The 18,330-nt window shown below is 41.6% G+C and overlaps 1 protein-coding gene across 3 annotated transcripts in view; it reads left to right on the forward strand.

Annotated features, from left to right (window-relative positions):
- Positions 1-18,330, forward strand: part of shtn3 (shootin 3) — a 510,884-nt gene that overhangs the window by 387,915 nt on the left and 104,639 nt on the right. The window lies entirely within an intron of this gene.

Raw genomic sequence — 18,330 nt, forward strand, 5'->3', positions numbered from 1 at the left:
TTTCCGATAAATACGCTCGTGCAAATTATTTAAACGTTTTACTCTCAAACTCTGTTGTTAGAGTTGGAGAAATGAGGCTCCACCCCCTCCCTACAATCAACAAGATTTACAACCAAAGACGGAGAAAACCTTCAGTGCAAGAAATATCGGGAAACCAGAAATATCTCCACGATTAACTACTCTAATTACTCTGATTCAGCTCTAAAAACGATGTTCAAAATCCTGAAATGGCGTAAACGGGCATGTAAGAAAGACCAGAATGGATGGTTAAGAAGATGGATGGAAGGCATGGAAGGCACCATGACTGCCTCCAGCTGAAGGGACACTTACGTGCTCATCTCTGAGCAGCTGTTCAGATAAACAGAGAAGCTAACAGCAGATCTGTGGAGCGTAGCAGCCGTTAGCATTAGCGCTGTTCCAGGAACTGAATCGTTTGCATCTGTCCCTGCAGTTGGACATTCTCCTCAGCTCCATGTGCGTCTGGCTGTTTGTTTGTTTGCTGTGCGCTGTCCCTCAGCCACCTGTCAAACACGCTGATTTTACCTGGCAGTGAGCGTAACCGCTGGCCGAGCCAACTGACTCCGAGCCTTGTCCTTTTTCTCGCTGCGGAAGGTCATTTACTTTTTTCACTAATAACAACTCAGTGAAGTTTTGTCGTAAAATAATAGAACTACTTGTTTCACTTGTATTTTATAGTTTGTAATGACGTTCCAGAATAAAAATCCAATGTAGACCAGGAGCCGCGTCACCATCTGGGATTCTGGCCCAGTGCCTGATGGTGTTCAAACAGGTGAGTCTCTCCCAGCTGATCACATTAGGATGCTTGTAAAGAACCCCTGGAATCACATTTAATGCAATGTTTAAGTGTCATTTTTGAACATCCAGCATTTTTCTACCACCATTTGACCAAAACCACAAACTTTTGCTCTTCTTCTTCTTCTTTCAACTTGTTACTGTAGTGGATTGTCTGCCTCCATCTCCCTATCCTTACATCCTCTCTGTCACACCAACCGTGTGCGTGTCCTCCTTTACTTCACTTCCTTATTCTTGTTTTTAAACATAACCAGACAGTTTCTAACACAAACACCTTTCCAACTTCCAAATGCAGATAATTCAGCTCCTTTATCAAATGATTTCCAATACTGTGGTGACCGGAGGGTCAAAGCTTCACATCCAAAGGACACCTGGTGTAGACATCTGATACATTAGCACCGTCCAACAGAAGGGAAGCATGTTAGTCGCTGGGATGAGAACACGCTGGAGGACGCTGGAGTACTTTTGCTGCTTTAGCTGAGTCTGCTGTTCTGTAGCTGCTGAACTGATCCAGAGTTTTGAGGTAATTTCATGTTAATCTTTCCAAAAAGATCTTCAGACTCTAACCTCACGCAGCAACAGAATTTCTTCCATTTCACAGTAATTCTGTCATATTGAATTTTTTATGTAACCTCTCCAGTGTTGTTGAGTCCTACACCTTTTGGACATTGCAGTTTTAGGATATCGTCTTGCTCTGTGCGTTTTTTATCGCTCAGGTCCTGGAGCCGGTTAGTTTCTCCACCAGCTGGATACAAATATACAAACTTAAAATTTGGAGTTGTAGGTTGATGATGATGAAAACTTTGAAGGATTTCTTTTAATCCAATGTGTGCAGTGATATTGCAGTGAAATGTTGAATCTCATAAGTGTGATTGTATTTTGTTTTAGGGATTACTGAGGCCTAAAGTTGGAGGATTGTTGTTGAGAAGCCACATGCATAGTGAGAACGTTCAGACAGTGAGAAACTCTCCTAAAAATGCAGCAGACATGTAAACTGTGACCAATTAATGTTAGAAAATACATTTTTTATCGATACTGGAAAATCCAAGCCAAACCGTGTGTTCGTGTCCAGGCTGGTTCCCATGGTAACAGCTGTAAACAGCCCTGCCCTGTTCAGGCCTCAGCAGGGAGCTGACAGTAACATCTGAGAGGATTGTGTTATTAAAATGCCACCTTTTTTAAAGACTTTGCTGACGGAGTGTGTAGCTGCTGCGTGTAGTTGGTGGTTTATGGTGACAGCTTTGCAGCTGCTGCGTTAACAGAAATACTCCACCCTGTTGTGTCTCTCCAATATGTTATGATATTTTTGGATGCATCTTTATTTTCTGGGTGATTGATTATTGAGCTGTCATGTGTAACTGGGGCCGTTCCCTCTGAAATCCTTCAGTCATTCTGGGAGAATCTGTACATTTTTCACCCGTCTCCTCCAGGTTTGTTCACTCCTGCTCATTCGCAGGCTGCTGCTGCCCTCCAGTGTTTCCTGTAGCCACTGCATCACACTGACCAGCATCTTCCTCCTCTCGCAACGTAGACAGTGTTTTTTTCACTGAACACACACACTCATAGGCTCTTACTGATGATAGCAGCTTGTCATAGGTGAGATGTGTTTCAGAGGGACAGGAAATATAAAACCCTGGTATTTTAAGACTAAACTGATAGATGACTTATTTACTAATACTCTTTGTTTTCAAATCACTTTTTTTTTTTTTTATTGTCACATCACATGTGCAGGCACACTGGCACAGCACATGCGAGTGAAATTCTTGTGTGCGAGCCCCACAAGCAACAGAGATGTGCAAACACAACAACACAAACGAGCAAAATACAAGAATGGCCAACCTGAAACTAATAAATATATGTACAATATATAATAGTGTATGCATTTCTGGATATGTATACTAAATATTTTCCTACGTGTGTGTGTGTGTGTGTGTGTGTGTGTGTGTGTGTGTGTGTGTGTGTGTGTATACACATTTTTACAAATTAAATAGTAAAAAAATAAAATAAAATAATAATAATAATAATAATAATAAAATATACAGAGTTGAATATGTGCAAAACAAGTGGCATTTATATACAGTGTGGAGTGCATAATGTTGAAGTTCCAGTAGTGAAGCTGAGGTGTCTATGACGTGTTCAGCAGTCTGATGGCCTGATGGAAAAAGCTGTCTCTCAGTCTGCTGGTACGGGACCGGATGCTGCAGAACCTCCTTCCTGATGGAAGCAGTCTGAACAGTTTATGGCTGGGGTGACTGGAGTCCTTGATGATCCTCCCCGCTTTCCTCAGGCACCGCTTCCTGTAGATGTCTTGGAGGGAGGGAAGCTCACCTCCAATTATCCGTTCAGAGCACCGCACTACTCGCTGGAGAGCTTTGCAGTTGTAGGCGGTGCTGTTGCCATACCAGGTGGTGATGCATCCAGTGAGGATGCTCTCAATGGCACAGCGATAGAAGGTCCTGTGGATGCGGGGGCTCATGCCGAATCTTTTCAGTCTCCTGAGAAAGAAGAGGCGCTGCTGCGCCTTCTTCACTGTTTTGTTTGTGTGTACTGACCACGTAAGATCCTCAGCCAGGTGTACGCCAAGGAACCGGAAGCTGCTCACTCTCTCCACAGCAGCGCCGTTGATGGTGATGGGGGTGTGTACTTCTCTGCACCTCCGGAAGTCCACTATCAACTCCTTTGTCTTTGCGACGTTGAGGGTGAGATGGTTGTCTTGACACCAGTGGGTCAGGGCGCTGACCTCCTCCCTGTAAGCCGTCTCATCACCGTTGGTGATAAGACCCACCACTGTAGTGTCGTCCGCAAACTTCACAATGATGTTGGAGCTGTTAGTGGCTGTGCAGTCGTAGGTGTAGAGTGAGTACAGGAGAGGGCTCAGTACACACCCCTGTGGAGCACCAGTGTTCAGTGTGATGGGGGATGAGGTGATGCTGCCCAGTCTGACTACTTGGCGTCTGTCAGACAGGAAGCTAAGGATCCAGCTGCAGAGGGAGCTGCTCAGTCCTAGATCCTGCAGTTTCCTGTCCAGCTTTGAGGGAACGATGGTATTGAATGCTGAGCTGTAATCTACAAACAGCATTCTCACATACGTGTCTCTCTTCTCCAGGTGTGACAGGGCAGTGTGTAGTGTCAGGGCTATGGCATCATCAGTGGACCTGTTGTGGCGGTATGCAAACTGTAGAGGGTCCAGTGAGTCGGGTAGTGCAGAGCAGATGAAGTCCCTGACCAGCTTCTCGAAGCATTTGCTTACGATGGGGGTCAGGGCTACAGGTCGCCAGTCGTTCAATGAGGAGATGGTGGAGGATTTGGGTACAGGGACGATGGTGGCCATTTTGAAGCAGGCTGGGACTACAGACAGAGAGAGGGAAAGGTTGAAGATGTGCGTGAACACTCCAGCCAGCTGAGCCGCGCATGACCTGAGGACGCGGCCGGGAATCCCGTCCGGACCAGTAGCTTTGCGTGCGTTCACCTTCCTGAAGCACTTCCGCACATCCTCCTCAGACACAGTGTGCGCACTGACGTCATCCGCGGTGCGCACACTGTCCGGTCTCATGGTGTTCGCTGTGTCGAATCTAGCGTAGAATACGTTTAGATCCTCACACAGAGAGGCCGTGGTCTGCGGTGTGCTGGTTTTCCCTCTAAAGTCTGTGATCGTGTTTAGTCCCTGCCACATACTCCGAGGGTTGTCAAACTGTTGTTCCACCCTGTCCCTGTACTCGCGTTTGGCTGCTTTGATCGTCTTCCGGAGTTGGTAATGTGCGTGTTTGTAGTCCGATGTGTTCGCGGAGGCAAAGGCGGTGTTCCGTGCCGCCAGTGCCGCGCGAACATCTCCGTTAATCCAGGGTTTTTGATTTGGGAAGGATTTGACTGTTCTGGATGGGACGACATCTTCCACGCATTTCCTGATAAATCCACAGACTGAGTCTGTGTATTCATCAATGTCTCTGGCGGCCACGTGAAACATTTCCCAGTCCGCGTGATCAAAACAGTCCCGCAGCGCAGACTCCGATTGGTCCGTCCAACAGTGCACCGCCCTCCGGGTTGGAGCTTCCTGTTTCAGCTTCTGCCTGTAGGCGGGCAGGAGCAGGATGGAGCAGTGATCTGATTGGCCGAATGGGGCGCGGGGGAGGGCTTTGTACGCATCCCGGAAAGAGGTGTAACAGTGGTCGAGTTGCCGGTTTCCACGTGTGTTGAAAAGGATGTGTTGATGGAGTTTTGGTGAGACTTTCTTCAGGTTTCCCTTATTAAAGTCTCCGGCTGTGATAAACGCTGCCTCTGGGTGTGCGGTTTCCTCGCTGCTGATCGCGCTGTACAGTTCCCTGAGTGCACGGTCAGTGTCGGCTTGTGGGGGAATGTAAACAGCCGTAATAATCACTGCTGTAAATTCCCTCGGTAGCCAGAATGGCCGGCACTTAATCATCAGGTACTCCAGGTCCGGTGAGCAGAAGGATTTGACCGGGTGCACGTTCGCATAATCACACCAGCTGTTGTTGATCATGAAACACACACCACCGCCTCTGCTTTTCCCAGTAAGATCCTGTGACCTGTCCGCGCGGTGCACAGAGAACCCCGGCAGTTGTATTGCGGAGTCCGGTACTTTGTCCGATAGCCAGGTTTCTGTGAGGCAGATCACGCAGCAGTCCCGCATCTCTCGCTGGAATGAGATCCGTGCCCGAAGCTCGCACAGCTTGTTCTCCAGAGACTGCATATTAGCCAGTAATAAACTGGGTAACGGTGGTCTGTAAGTGCGCCGTCTCAGTCGAACCAGAACGCCAGATCTTCTCCCTCTGCGTCGGCGTTTGCGGCCTCCAGGGCCAGAGAACAAAGGCGTCTCAGGTGAGATGAATGGGGGGTCTGCAAACGGAGCGTCCGTGTTGCAAAACTTGAACTCTGGAAAGTTATAAGAAAGACCGTCTTTTATGTCCAGTAAGGTTTGTCGGTCGTACACAAGGAGACAAGTGCTGCTCGTGAAAAAATAAAGGAAAAGTAAAATTAAACACAGAAGAAAGCCGTTGCTTGGGGGAGCTCGCGACGAGGCTGCCATACTCGGCGCCATCTTGATCACACTTTTTAGCCTGTTAGAGTGTCCTTGTAATTCTGCCATCATTGTCACTCGAAGAAAAGGCCGCTAACCTCACAAGAATGAAATCATGTTTTGATCCATTTACATTTGTTTGCAGAATTCCCGTTGGGTTCTATGATGCTTTAAAAATATATATGTTTTTTTGTCTTTAATGAAAATAAACAGCTATTATTGTAAACTTGGATAATATACTGTCAAACATTTCAAATGTGGCTGCCATTGGACCACATTACATTTTAGCAGCGTTGTGAGGATGTAAAGCTAAACTGCTTTTTGGGTAGAGTTTTGCGCATTTGCACATAAAGTGTATATTTTTAAAAAAAGATTCCTGATTCAAGCAAAGCTTTACCAGCATCTGTTTGGTTCGTCCTTAGATACAAGATCAAAAATGAGGCTGAGAAATTCTTTGGTCTGTACATAAAAATGAATTAACCTTACTGAACTGTAAACAACCGTTCACCAAACTTAAGATATAAAGTAAAAGGACTCATTAGTCATCCTGCCCTGTCTGAATAAAGAAATGAGAATCTGTAAAAGAAAGCACCATAAATACCCTTTCCTGCAGCTCAAGGTTGTAAACTTAAGGTGAATTACAGCAAGTGAAGAGAACAGCCCAACAAAGGCTTTTTATCTTTTCTTTTTTATTCCACTTTTAGTCCGCTTGGCAGGAGTTTTTGCCAAAATAATCAATAACTCATGCCCAAGCTGCACACAAGTAACCGAGTTTTTTGGAAGACGTGAGCGTGAAGACAAAACAGCAAAAGACAGCTCAAAGCAGCTGCCTACGGCAAGCCTGGAGGCCAAAAGCCCCCGGCAGTTTTAACAGCGTGGAAGAGTTAGATAATACAAAATAGTTTCACTGTGTTATGTAGTATGTTTACAAAAAACGTGTCAGAGCAGCAGATGTTAACGTGTAGCAGAAATATTCATACTCGTAATCATATGCACATTTATAGAAGTATGCTACGCTAACAGCGCCACAGAGCAAAGCACTGCTTGGTTTTAGCGGTTAGAGGGTTGGGTGTGGTTGCTGATGACAAGTTGGTGATAGTTGAAGAGATGAACTTTTTTTTGCCTGTTTTTACTTGTTATTATCAGTTCTGAATCAATGAGTCATAATAATAATATGACTCATTGGTAATAATTAATAAATCTATCACAGCATAAGATCAGGCAGTCACACTCAGCTCAGCTCAAACCCTTCAGCACATCCAACAGGCTGTAGGGCGTGTTGTTAATCCTTCATCCCGCCCACAGTTACCTGCTCTAGCCCAGCCCATGCTGTATCATCATCATGTCAGCTCTGTTCCTCGCCGCTTCCAATGGTCTGTGTGTGAACATGGCCAGGCACCAAGTTTGCAGGTTCTCCTGCAGGTTCTACAGCTGTTCAAAGACATCCATGTTGGGTTAATTGGTGTTTCCAAAATGACTGTAGGTGTAAATGTCTGCCCTTGTCACTGTTTTAATAAATAATAATTAAATTGGCAGCCCACCCTCAATAAGTGGGCAGCCAGTCCAAAGTGTAGCACACCTTTGGCAGCTGGGATAGGCCCCAGCCACACCACGACCCTGAAATGATGGTAAAACAAATGAATCGAATGAAGTCACGATTATGTCACTACCCCGTCTTGTGCATTGTCTTTGCCTGTCTTTATATTTACTTCTTACATCCACACAGCCCCTGTTGGACATTTTGTCCGAATTATATTAATATAAAATTCAATTCAGTTTTATTTATACATAAGCACCAAATCACAACAACAGTCATCTCAAGGTGCTTTATGTTGTAAGGTAGACCCCACTACAATACATGCAGAGAAAAACCCAACAATCATATGACACCCTATGAGCAAGCACTGTGGTGACATTGGGAAGGAAAAACTCCTTTTTAACAGAAAGAACCGGGCTCAGGGAGGGGCGGCCACTAGCCGCGACGGGCTGGGGTGAGAGAACGAAGACGGGAAGTCTATTAGCACATAGTGAGTGAGAAAGGTGACTGAAGAATAAAAGAGATTGCATGTTTTTTTTTGTTATTGTATTAGAAATGGATCTGATACTCATCGTGTTCACATGAGCCTCTCTGGCAGCAATAATTTGAAGTTGGTGTGAAGGTTTTTTTGAACAACAGCTTTTCAAAATTGGCTCAGATACTGACCCTGACCTGGACTGAGACATATCAAGAGCCAGCTCAGACACAAATGAATAAAAGGGCTGCTTTCATACAGATATTTCCTGTTATTGATGAGTATGGTCACAGACAAAGGTTGAAGTGTTCTAATGGTTTCATTGTGAGCAATTTCAATGGAGAAATGAACCATCAGAGGCATGAACAGTAATTGTGTCTTTTCTTCTGTCGATACTGAAACGTGCTGTTTTCATGGAAACATGAGCGGGAGAAGCAAAATGAACATTCAGAGTTTAGATTTAAAGCTCAGATGCTTCGTATTAGCACTTCATTGTTTGAAACCCAAGCTAAAAACAAAACCCGTCACACCTGTGAAACGCTGTAGTCTCACATGCTTAATAACAGACTTTTACCTTCCTCTGTAGCTACTCCCACAGTGGATCATCTTTCTCCATCTCCTCCTATCCCACCATCCTCCACTGTCACTCCAACCCTGTGCATGTCTCACTTTACTACATCCGTATACTTTCTCTGAGATCTTCCTCTTTTCCTCCTTAATCGTTTATCCAGTACAGTATATCCCCCCTCCCTCCTCTGCACAAATCCAAACCATCTCTGACTCTGAGCTGTCCCTCTGATGGACTCCCTATGAACATCTGAGCATCTTCAGCTTTGTGTCACAGCCACTGTCTCCAAATCAAACACCATTACCTCAGTGACACAAATCAAGACTGTGAAAAGATTTCTACTAACTGCATTCATCTGGAACTACATGAGACTGAATCATCTCAAAATCAGATCTCTGACTGTTGAGTTTTCTTCTTGCAGTAAAACAAATGTAGCCTTTACCATAAAATCGTCACATCAAAGCGAGGTTAGCTTTTCATTTTTGCTTATCTGCTCCCTCTGACACAGGGTATACAGTATAAGTTGTTTAGTGTTGGAACTGAAGCATGTAGAAAGTGCTCGTTATCTTACCCTTGAAGTGACGGCTGCCGCAACTCCTTCCTCGCCCTGACCGCACTCTTTACATCTTCCATTTACATGTATTCATTTGGCTTTTGTTCACAGTAAATTACAAATGAGATCCAATCAAAGCGACAGTAGCTGACAGAGAAGCCTTTGAAAATAAATGCCTCTACACCCAGCCTCCAAGATCAACATGATACAAGTACCTCAAGGTTGCAAGCAACACGGGAAATTCCTTTTTTTTCCTTTGAAAACACGACTTACCGGTAAAGACACCGTCGCATTCATACATTCCGTACAGCACCTGTTCAGCCACTCGGTGCTGTATGATGATCAGACACCATGCTGACTTCATAAATAAGACTCTAAACACCTAAAGCACCCACAACTTTTGTACAGTCATTCGTGTATGGGAGTAAATAGCATATAAGGGGAGTAACTACTTTGTAGGCGATTCTGCTGACTGTGGAGAATCGGATTGAAACTTCATGCCTCGCACTGACCTCAGGTTATTGTTCTTCAGCAGACTGTAGTGAAAGCTCATAAATCTGAATGAGGTAATTCAGGTAGATGGGTGCTGCGCTAGTGGCCACTTTGTAGGCAAACATTAGTGCCTTGAACTTGATGTGGACAGCTGCAGGGAGCCGGCGAGAGCAATAACAAGTGGAGTGACGAGAGCTGTTGCTGGCTAGTATTAAATTCCAGTTCTTTTGGATTCTTTAGGGCCAAGAAAGACACGGCTCAAAAGTGGTCTTTTTACTTTAAAAAATTATCTTTATTTTGATGCACATGCTGTTTTCTTCGCAAATTTGCATCATAGGATTGTTTTTCGTTTTTCCTGCAGTATATAAGAATTGGTGTATTTCAAAACTATGAACTACTATGAAAACTATGAAGACACTCAAAATAAATTTCCTGTGGTGGGAAACTATTTTTTGCAACTTTTTTGTATTTAAAGTTTTGAGGGATAAACCTCTTAAATTTCTCCAAGTAGAAATATATGTAAAAAAAAAAAAAAAAGATTTTCAATTTTTTTGTAGTTTATTGCACTTTTTTGCAATTTATGTAGTTACTATGGACTTAATGCATACATATTATTAAAATATGGGCTATAACAGTTGTATTGATGTATAGCAACTTGAAATGCTCCCAAAAATGGCACTACAGCATGTAAAAATATAAAGTAAGCTCTGGCGGCCTTGGTAGGTCTTAAAGGGTTAAAAAAAAAAACTCTTGCAAGTGCAAAAGTTTCCACGCAAAATGTGTCTTAACTCTCACCTACAAATAAACCTTCATGTTATCTATATCTAGAAACATTTTGTTTTTACATTGACCCCCCACATTCTACTAAAAAATCAAAGGGAAAACAAACGAGCATTTTCAATCAATTAAGTTTAAGCGTAGAAGCAATTACTTATGAGTAAGTTTTATCATAGCTAAATTATCAAGCTCCCTTGATAAAGCCCCTTATTTCAAATTAAACCCAAAATCACCCCTTCTTGGCACATCTCATGTGTCAAATGCGCTAAAGCCAGCTACTAAAACTGAAAATACTGAAAATACTTCACCACCCCTTATAAAAATGACAGGAAAAGCTTAGTCACATCATTTCTCTAAAACTCTCAGCAATTCTCCTCTAGGGTATATTTGCCCCAGACCTCCAAACCTGTAGGAATAAGATCAGTCTAATCATCATGTTAAACCTTTTACACCACTGGCTCCATTCAAACCTGCCTAGAAACAACACCTGTGTGTTAACACTAACTTCATTTTAAAACTCACATTTCGTGTGTTATAACATGTTCTTGATACATCATATTTTGATTTCATTTTGCTCCTCTTAATGTAACGGTACATTCTAATTATACTTTACCAGACTTAACCTAAATATATGTCCTTTCCTTACTTTGCTCCTGTTTTAAAGGAAAAAACCTTGGTCACTTCGTCAAGTGTTTATTATTCTATAACTGCATTTTATATGAAAAGTCTAGCAATCTCCTATGTGACTCATAAATATTACTTTTGTTTTAGTTATTTTCCTCTATAAACTTTAATTGACTTCTACAGTGGCCTATTTTGTTAATGGCATGAGTTATATCAAAAAGTTTCTCCCCTTTAGCATTTGGCATTTTCCCAACAATATAATCTAGTACCATAATCTAAACCCAGTCAATAAAACAGAATTTTCTTAAGCAAACCTCAGCAACCCAAAATCAGCAGCCAAAACATTAAGTCTGCAAAGCATCCCCTTTCTCTCCCCAACCTAGTCAATTGTTTGTCCCCCTTTATTCATGCTCACCCTCATTCACTCATTCACACACAGTCACTCAAAATAAAAACACTTATCTATCATTTTTGGTCTGGATTGACACGCTGCAATCCTTTTAGACAGGAACTCCCAGGTTCCCACAGGTGGCCTTCTCCTCAGCCAGTTGTAATCTGGAAAAGGTCACCTTATATTTGCTCTCCCGAAAAAAAGTTTTCAGCGCTGTTAATTCAATCTTGCAGGCCTGCTTACAAAAAATGAGAAAAAAGAGAGCTGATTATTAGCTCATCAAAACACGACACATAATCACCTGACAGGTTTTCTCTAAGTGCACTGTTACAAAAATAATGGGCCCAATTCTAGACATGTCCATGTTTACTAAAACTCCCTCTGTTAAAATAAGAAAACAACCCAAACCTAACTGACACAATCCACCCATCACTCAAACAACAACCCCAAAGATCTTAAACACAAAATTCTTTCTTATTTATCTATCAATATGTTATGGAGGTTAGAACTTCAGGGCCACAAAAGTTTTGCCCTACTCTTGGTTTAACTAATACTTACATAGTCTGAAATCAGACTTAAACTCACTCCCTCTGTTCATTTTCTGACATAATTTCACCTGCTAAATACACAATCCCCTTTAAGCACTTTAACATACTTAGATTTAGCATAACATATAAACCCGTTATAACAATGTGTCATCACTAAATTATAACTTTCTTGTCCAACTCTGCACCTCTGAACAGACCTGACCACCTTATTTAATTATCCTGGTACTTTACCATTATATTATATTTCACCAACTAATTCTTCTCAGTCTCTGCTATGTTTCCTCCATTCAAAGCCTCAGTCACACAGCCACACAGGAAGCTTCTTTCTCACCACTCATTTCAGCTAATTTGCATACTGAGTCATATCACAAGACGTTACCGTGACAAGAGGAAGACATATTTAAATCTTACAACATTATTAAATTATTTTATTTTCTTCCTAGAGTAATCACTTGTTTTGCTCAATCGACACAAGAACACTTCCAATTCACTATTTTAAAACTACTTTAAGCTTTTAATCACTTTTTCATTTTCACCAACGTCACTCTCTTGTCATGAAACTTTCCCGCGTTATTCCTCAACTTCAGGGTTTAAGTGTGTTCACACTATTTTAACACTAATAAACAGACTCCCATGCTCAACATGCTGTCTAATCTTCATGAGCTCTCTTGTATTTGTAAGGTTAATGCATTTTCTGTTTGTGTGTGTGATTTTGTATATGTTTCTTTTTGCGGTGTTTCAGACTCCTTCACAATTTTCCCACTTAAGCAGTCAGTTTTTTCTTTCCCAAGTTTGCTAACCCAAATTTTGATTTCCCACCTTAAATAACAGCATTCCTTATCTTCAGCCAGGAGTTAGAGCTCTCTTGTCAGGTTTAGTGATGCATGGCGCTGTAAACAACCAGGCCTGAATGTTTCCAGTGATGTTAACCAATAACCGACCGTCGCATGTAGAAAATTGATCCAAATGGACCTAAAAATGACAAACTTAGACACTTTCATTATTATAATCAGTGCTTAAACAACCCACTTCTCTCTCTCTCTCCGGCCAAAAATACCAATTTATTTCATGTATTCACCTTGATAAATGTAAGCGTGTTCTTCCTTGCGTTCATGTTATGTGATCATGTTAATGGAGTGTAAGCTGCTTCTTCATTGCATATGTATTTTATAATCAGGTTTAACTCATGCCTCTTTGCACTGAGCTGTGGATTCAAACTATCTCAATTCTGCTTCTCCCCAAAACTAATTTCACATGTAACCATTTCTATATGTGTGTTGTCTAGCTTTTTAACCTCATTGTTGTGATGTGGTGAAAATTTCTAAACCTGCATAAGTTCAGCCTTCAATCCAATTTTCCCATATGCATTCACTATATAATGTCCAGGTTCACCGCTCACTGTTCTCACAGTTTCCTGTGGGGCCTTGCCTGCTGTTAATTCTTCAAGTACACTGTGTTCTGTCTGTCTTCTGTCTTCATCAGGAGATTGACTGTCCTTTAAGCTTCTTCTCAGGATAAGGAGACAATGAGAGGTGAAGCTGTCAAATTTTAAGCCAAAGCCTGGCCTGTTTTCATCCCAATTCTGTTAATCTATCATTTTGCCGCTGTACTCACATTTTCAGGTTGAGAAGAGTCCACCTGTATTAACACTAAAACATTCAATTAATATAATTTGATCACTTGTTCTTAATACATCCATTAGCTTCATCTGCCTAGATTTTAACTCGTCTCTCTCTCTCTGGACAGTTCACACACCAGCCAGTTTCTTTTTATGGGCATGCAATGTTCCTATCTCACACACTGCTTCCTGTCACACACACACAGCAACACAGACTCATATTTTTCTGTTTCTCTCTTTCCTGTTTCTACAGGCTAATCGAACTCTTGTTTTTTTTTTTCTTTTTGTATTTACAGTCTATAAACCCTCTGTAATTCTGCTGAGTCTTGATCTAAAAACAATGCACCCTTATTTCACGCACACACACACACTTTTAAATATACTAAGCTCTTTGGTTTTGCAAGCATTCACGTCACAATCTTCAACGTGCTCAGCAAAGCTCTTTCAGACATCAGGACAATTAACAATTTTCCACACATATCACCATTCTTTCAGCTCAGTTTTGAAGCATCATCCACGCAATACTTTCATCAACATTTTACACACTTCCCTGAACTTTGTCATCTCACACACACTTTTCTCTCAAAACAATGTTCACCTTTAATCATTCATTCCAAATGACAATTTTACCCTTCATTTATACATTCACACATTTATATATAACAAAAGACTGCCAGTAACCGCCAAGATAAATTATTTCCATTACCATATTCACATCTTCACTTCATCTTCCTCTAGTACTAGTCATCCTACCGTTTTGACTAATTTAAAAGCATCTAAGCCCAGGTTCGCCCACCTTGCTGGTCAATTGTAGCCGTTATCTGTCCGGGACAGTGGCCTGATTACTAAGTCCTATCTTAATCTATAAGCGCTTCCCGCAGCTTGACAAGAAGCTCCACCTCATGAACACCCAGCATCCTGCTGGCGCCTGAAGCTTTCCGTAAAGCTTACATGTGAGCCACGTTTAAAATGGTCACACCCAGGGGCCCCGCCCCTGTCGGTCAAACAGTGCAAGAAAAGTGGTGTTTGACCACTAGCTATTAACGAGCGTCCCCAGTGCTCGCAGTTGTCAACTGAATTAACCCTCTCGCCCAAGGACAATGTTCCACGTCCGGAACAGAGTGGAGGCATAACCCTCAGAACATTTTGCACCCCTAGGAAGTCCAACTTCCCGTCCTAAGTACTTTAAATAATTCTGGAAGCATCACTGTGGACTCTAACCGCCAGTTGACCAAATTTCTTAATCTAATTTCTTTTCTTGGCTGACGTAACACACACATAACACACCAAATTCAAACATACGTCACAACAACTTTCAACTTCACCCTAAAATTAATCACAATAAATTTGATCAAATATCCCCAAACTTTACCTGTATTTATTTCTAATTACTCAAAATTATCATGGACATGTCACCTGAAATCTACTTAACAGATTTTATAATTTAGTTTACTTCACCCGTTGCCTACTGGTGGTGGTCAGAGGGCCCGGTTTCGCCAGTGTCCGGCAGCCTCGCCTCTGTCAGTGCGCCCCAGGGTGGCTGTGGCTACGATGTAGCTTGCCATCACCAGTGTGTGAATGTGTGTGTGAATGTGTGTGTGAATGTGTGCGGATGACTGAACGTATAAAGCGCTTTGGGGTCCTTAGGGACTAGTAAAGCGCTATACAAATACAGGCCATTTACCATTTTTACCATATCGGACCAGCAAGCAGTGATGCTGAAACACTAGTTCATGCATGTGTTGGTTCTGCTGGACTTTGCAATGCATTATTATCAGCTTGTCCTAAAAACTCCTTCGTCAACTCTTCACTGGGTTAAAATCTTAGAGACCTCACAGCATCATTTTGTTCTAACAGAGCACGTCACTCTCATAGTTTCCAAAAGTCAAACTAGATTGAGAGTCTTCAGCTTTCAGGCTCTTCTTCTGTAGAATCAGCTGCCAGTTTAGATTCAGGAGACTGCATTTTTTCTACTTTTATGACTTTAAATGTTACTTTTTGATCAATCTTAATCAATCAATTGATCTTGCTGTGGGCCAAAGAGGCAGAGAAATAAATGAACATGATTGGCAGATATCTGTGAACGATTACGTCCATCAGCTTGAAAATGAATCTCCTTTGTCATTTCCCTTCAGCACAAACAACAGTTCGTTTCTGTAGCTTTAAATGATATTCCGGCTCTTTCATCATCCAAGATGACTGCAGCAAAATTAAACACCTGTTGTTTTAATGCTGTTTCTGCCGCTGCTTTTATTTATCATTTCTTTATATATTTTCACAGAGGACCGGCTGGCTGTGTTTTATTCTGCAGCAGGTGAATCTACTCGTCGTCCTTTTGGGATTCACTCTGCTTCCAAACATGCTCGTATTTCTGCCAGAAATGAGTTTATACTCTGCTCGTATTATTGGAGCTTACAAATAAAGTGTTGTTGTAATCGAGTTTTTATTGGATTTTTGGTTTCTCTCGCATTCAGTAACTCACAGGTGGCACGCTTTAATAGCAAAGTGCGCATTAGCAGCTTCCAGATCTATTTCCTACCACAGGGCCACCGATCCTAATCCTGGTGGTTTGGGGGGAAACTGTTTGCTTTGCTGTTTTTGTTCTTGTTGTTCAGTAAATCTAAACTGAACCAGTTTGTCTTTTAAATTAATATTTCCTTTAAATTCAGATCACTATAAAAGCCTGGAGCGCAATAAAAGTCTCTCCTGAGCCCAGTGAGATTTTGAAGTGGCTACAGAACAAAATGAAGTCCTGCAGACTTTTGCTTACTGCGCGTTACAGCGACATCCAAATACTAAAGAAACTAGTGAACAGAAGTTACTGAGACAAATCAGTGAACACTTTTCAGAGTTTTATAATCATTCACAGAAAAATAGACAAAATGAACCACATTAAAATATCTAACATTTTTAATATCTGAAACTTCTCCTAAAAAAAGAATCATTAGACAAAATTGAATTAAAGAAGAAATTTAAGACCTTTAAGTTTGCATCAAATGTCAGGAGGACACAGAGAACAATTCAGTAAAGACTAAATGATCATCATGAATTGATAATCATGATCATTAGAATTTATTATTGTGTGTGTGTTTATTGAACATGTAAAGAACAGATAGAAATAATTTACATATTAATGTGCATATATGTGTACATCCAGCATTTCTGTCTCTTTTTTTGCTGCTTATTTCTTAGAAATGGTTTCAGCGATTAATTTACTCTTTGGAGGAAGGCAAGAAATCACACCGATGATGTAGAAGTCTCAAAAGCTCACAAAAAATTCATATAGCAAATATAATATTTTAGCCATTAACAGGTTGCAGAAAAATCAAAAAACTGCTTCTTTGTCTTTTGCTGTCACTGTCTACATACAAAATATTCACACTTACAAATATTCTCACTGAAGTTGCACTCTCAGTTGGTCATCGAGCATCTGCAGAAGGAAATAAACTTATTTTTAGGAATAAAACTTACCATCTGTGAGCTGGATGAAATGTCTACATCAGCAGGCTGATCCTGGGCTCAGACGTTCACAGGGTCCTTCTCCGGGAAGTCTGCATGTTTCCCTGTGCTTGTGTGGAACTTCCAGTTTATCCTGGTTTAATGCTGTCTTATGTTTCCTAATTGGACAACTGAACGTGTCCAAACTATCAGGTTTGACTCCATCAGTGTAGGATGGTGTGTTCGTCATTCAACGGAAAGGCCGGGAACAACATCAGCACTGATGGTAACACAGATGCTTACCTACTATAAAAAGCAACAGACGTTCATAATCACTGATGTGTTGGGGTATTTGGGGGGTTTGTTCAGTGATTATGCAAAGTTACACTGTTGACTTTGCTGTAGAGAACTTTAATAATATGAACGTTCAGAGGCATCATAAATATTCAATGTTTGCAAAATGCAGCAGCTGGCACACAGAGCTGTAAATCAGCAATAAGCTAATGAAATTAGCAGTGTATTTGCAAAACTACTAAAGGAAGAATCTGAACTGAGACACAGGAAATACTTTGAATGCTAAGTTGAATTCCTCATGGAGGTTTATGATTAAATCACTGGCACGAACAAGAACAAGTCAAACAGCTCCAAGCAGACTTTAAATCAGGGTTCTGCTGCTAGCTGTTCAGTTTGGGATCATTATTTATCTCTCACTGCATCAATGCTGTTTATTCTGTCAACAGATTGATCCATTTTAGTTTATGTTTTAAACTTTTTATTCTTTTGTGTTCTTCTGCGTGACAATGTAAAGGCCTGTAACTGGCTGACGGTGAACTTTCAGTGTGTGAGTGTTACTTGGTGAAGCAGGACTGTGCTGAAGCATTAGTCTGTTTTGGTTGTTTTTTCACTGACCCTGCTGATCTCAGAACAGGTGCTTCCACCTGCCCCACTTTCTCACGAATTGCATCAGCTGATTCCTCCAGCCTCACCTGCAGCTGCTTCACTTTTTAGCTGCCCCATAAATACAAACTTTACACGTGACCTCGAGGTTGCACATATAGATCAGGATGAGTGTGTTGTTATAACTTTAATGTGTTAATATGCCTTTGTGTTGTATGATTTGGCACCCTCTTGTGGCCACAGTTGGTACTTGGGAGGTTTGTTATGCGCAGCTAATTTCCTACAAGTGCGCAGTGGAGGTGAAACTTTTGCCCACATGCCTGTAAGTTTCCATTACATATTATAACCTTAACTATCTGATCTGTGATGCATGTGTAATGTGAGTATATTGAGTTACTATTTGGCGAGCTCAGCTCACTCCCTGTGAGCCTGAGATCTGTGGACTCGGTGTTCTCTGTCACTCATCTTTTTAAACTTCCGTTACTTTTCCTGTGTTTCTTGCTTTTTCAGGACTAATCACAGCATAGAGTTTGATGCTGTCTCTGAACCAACACAACAGCCTCC

Source organism: Aulonocara stuartgranti (assembly GCF_965226115.1).
Source record: "Aulonocara stuartgranti genome assembly, chromosome: 2".
NCBI classification, from domain to species: Eukaryota; Metazoa; Chordata; class Actinopteri; order Cichliformes; family Cichlidae; genus Aulonocara; species Aulonocara stuartgranti.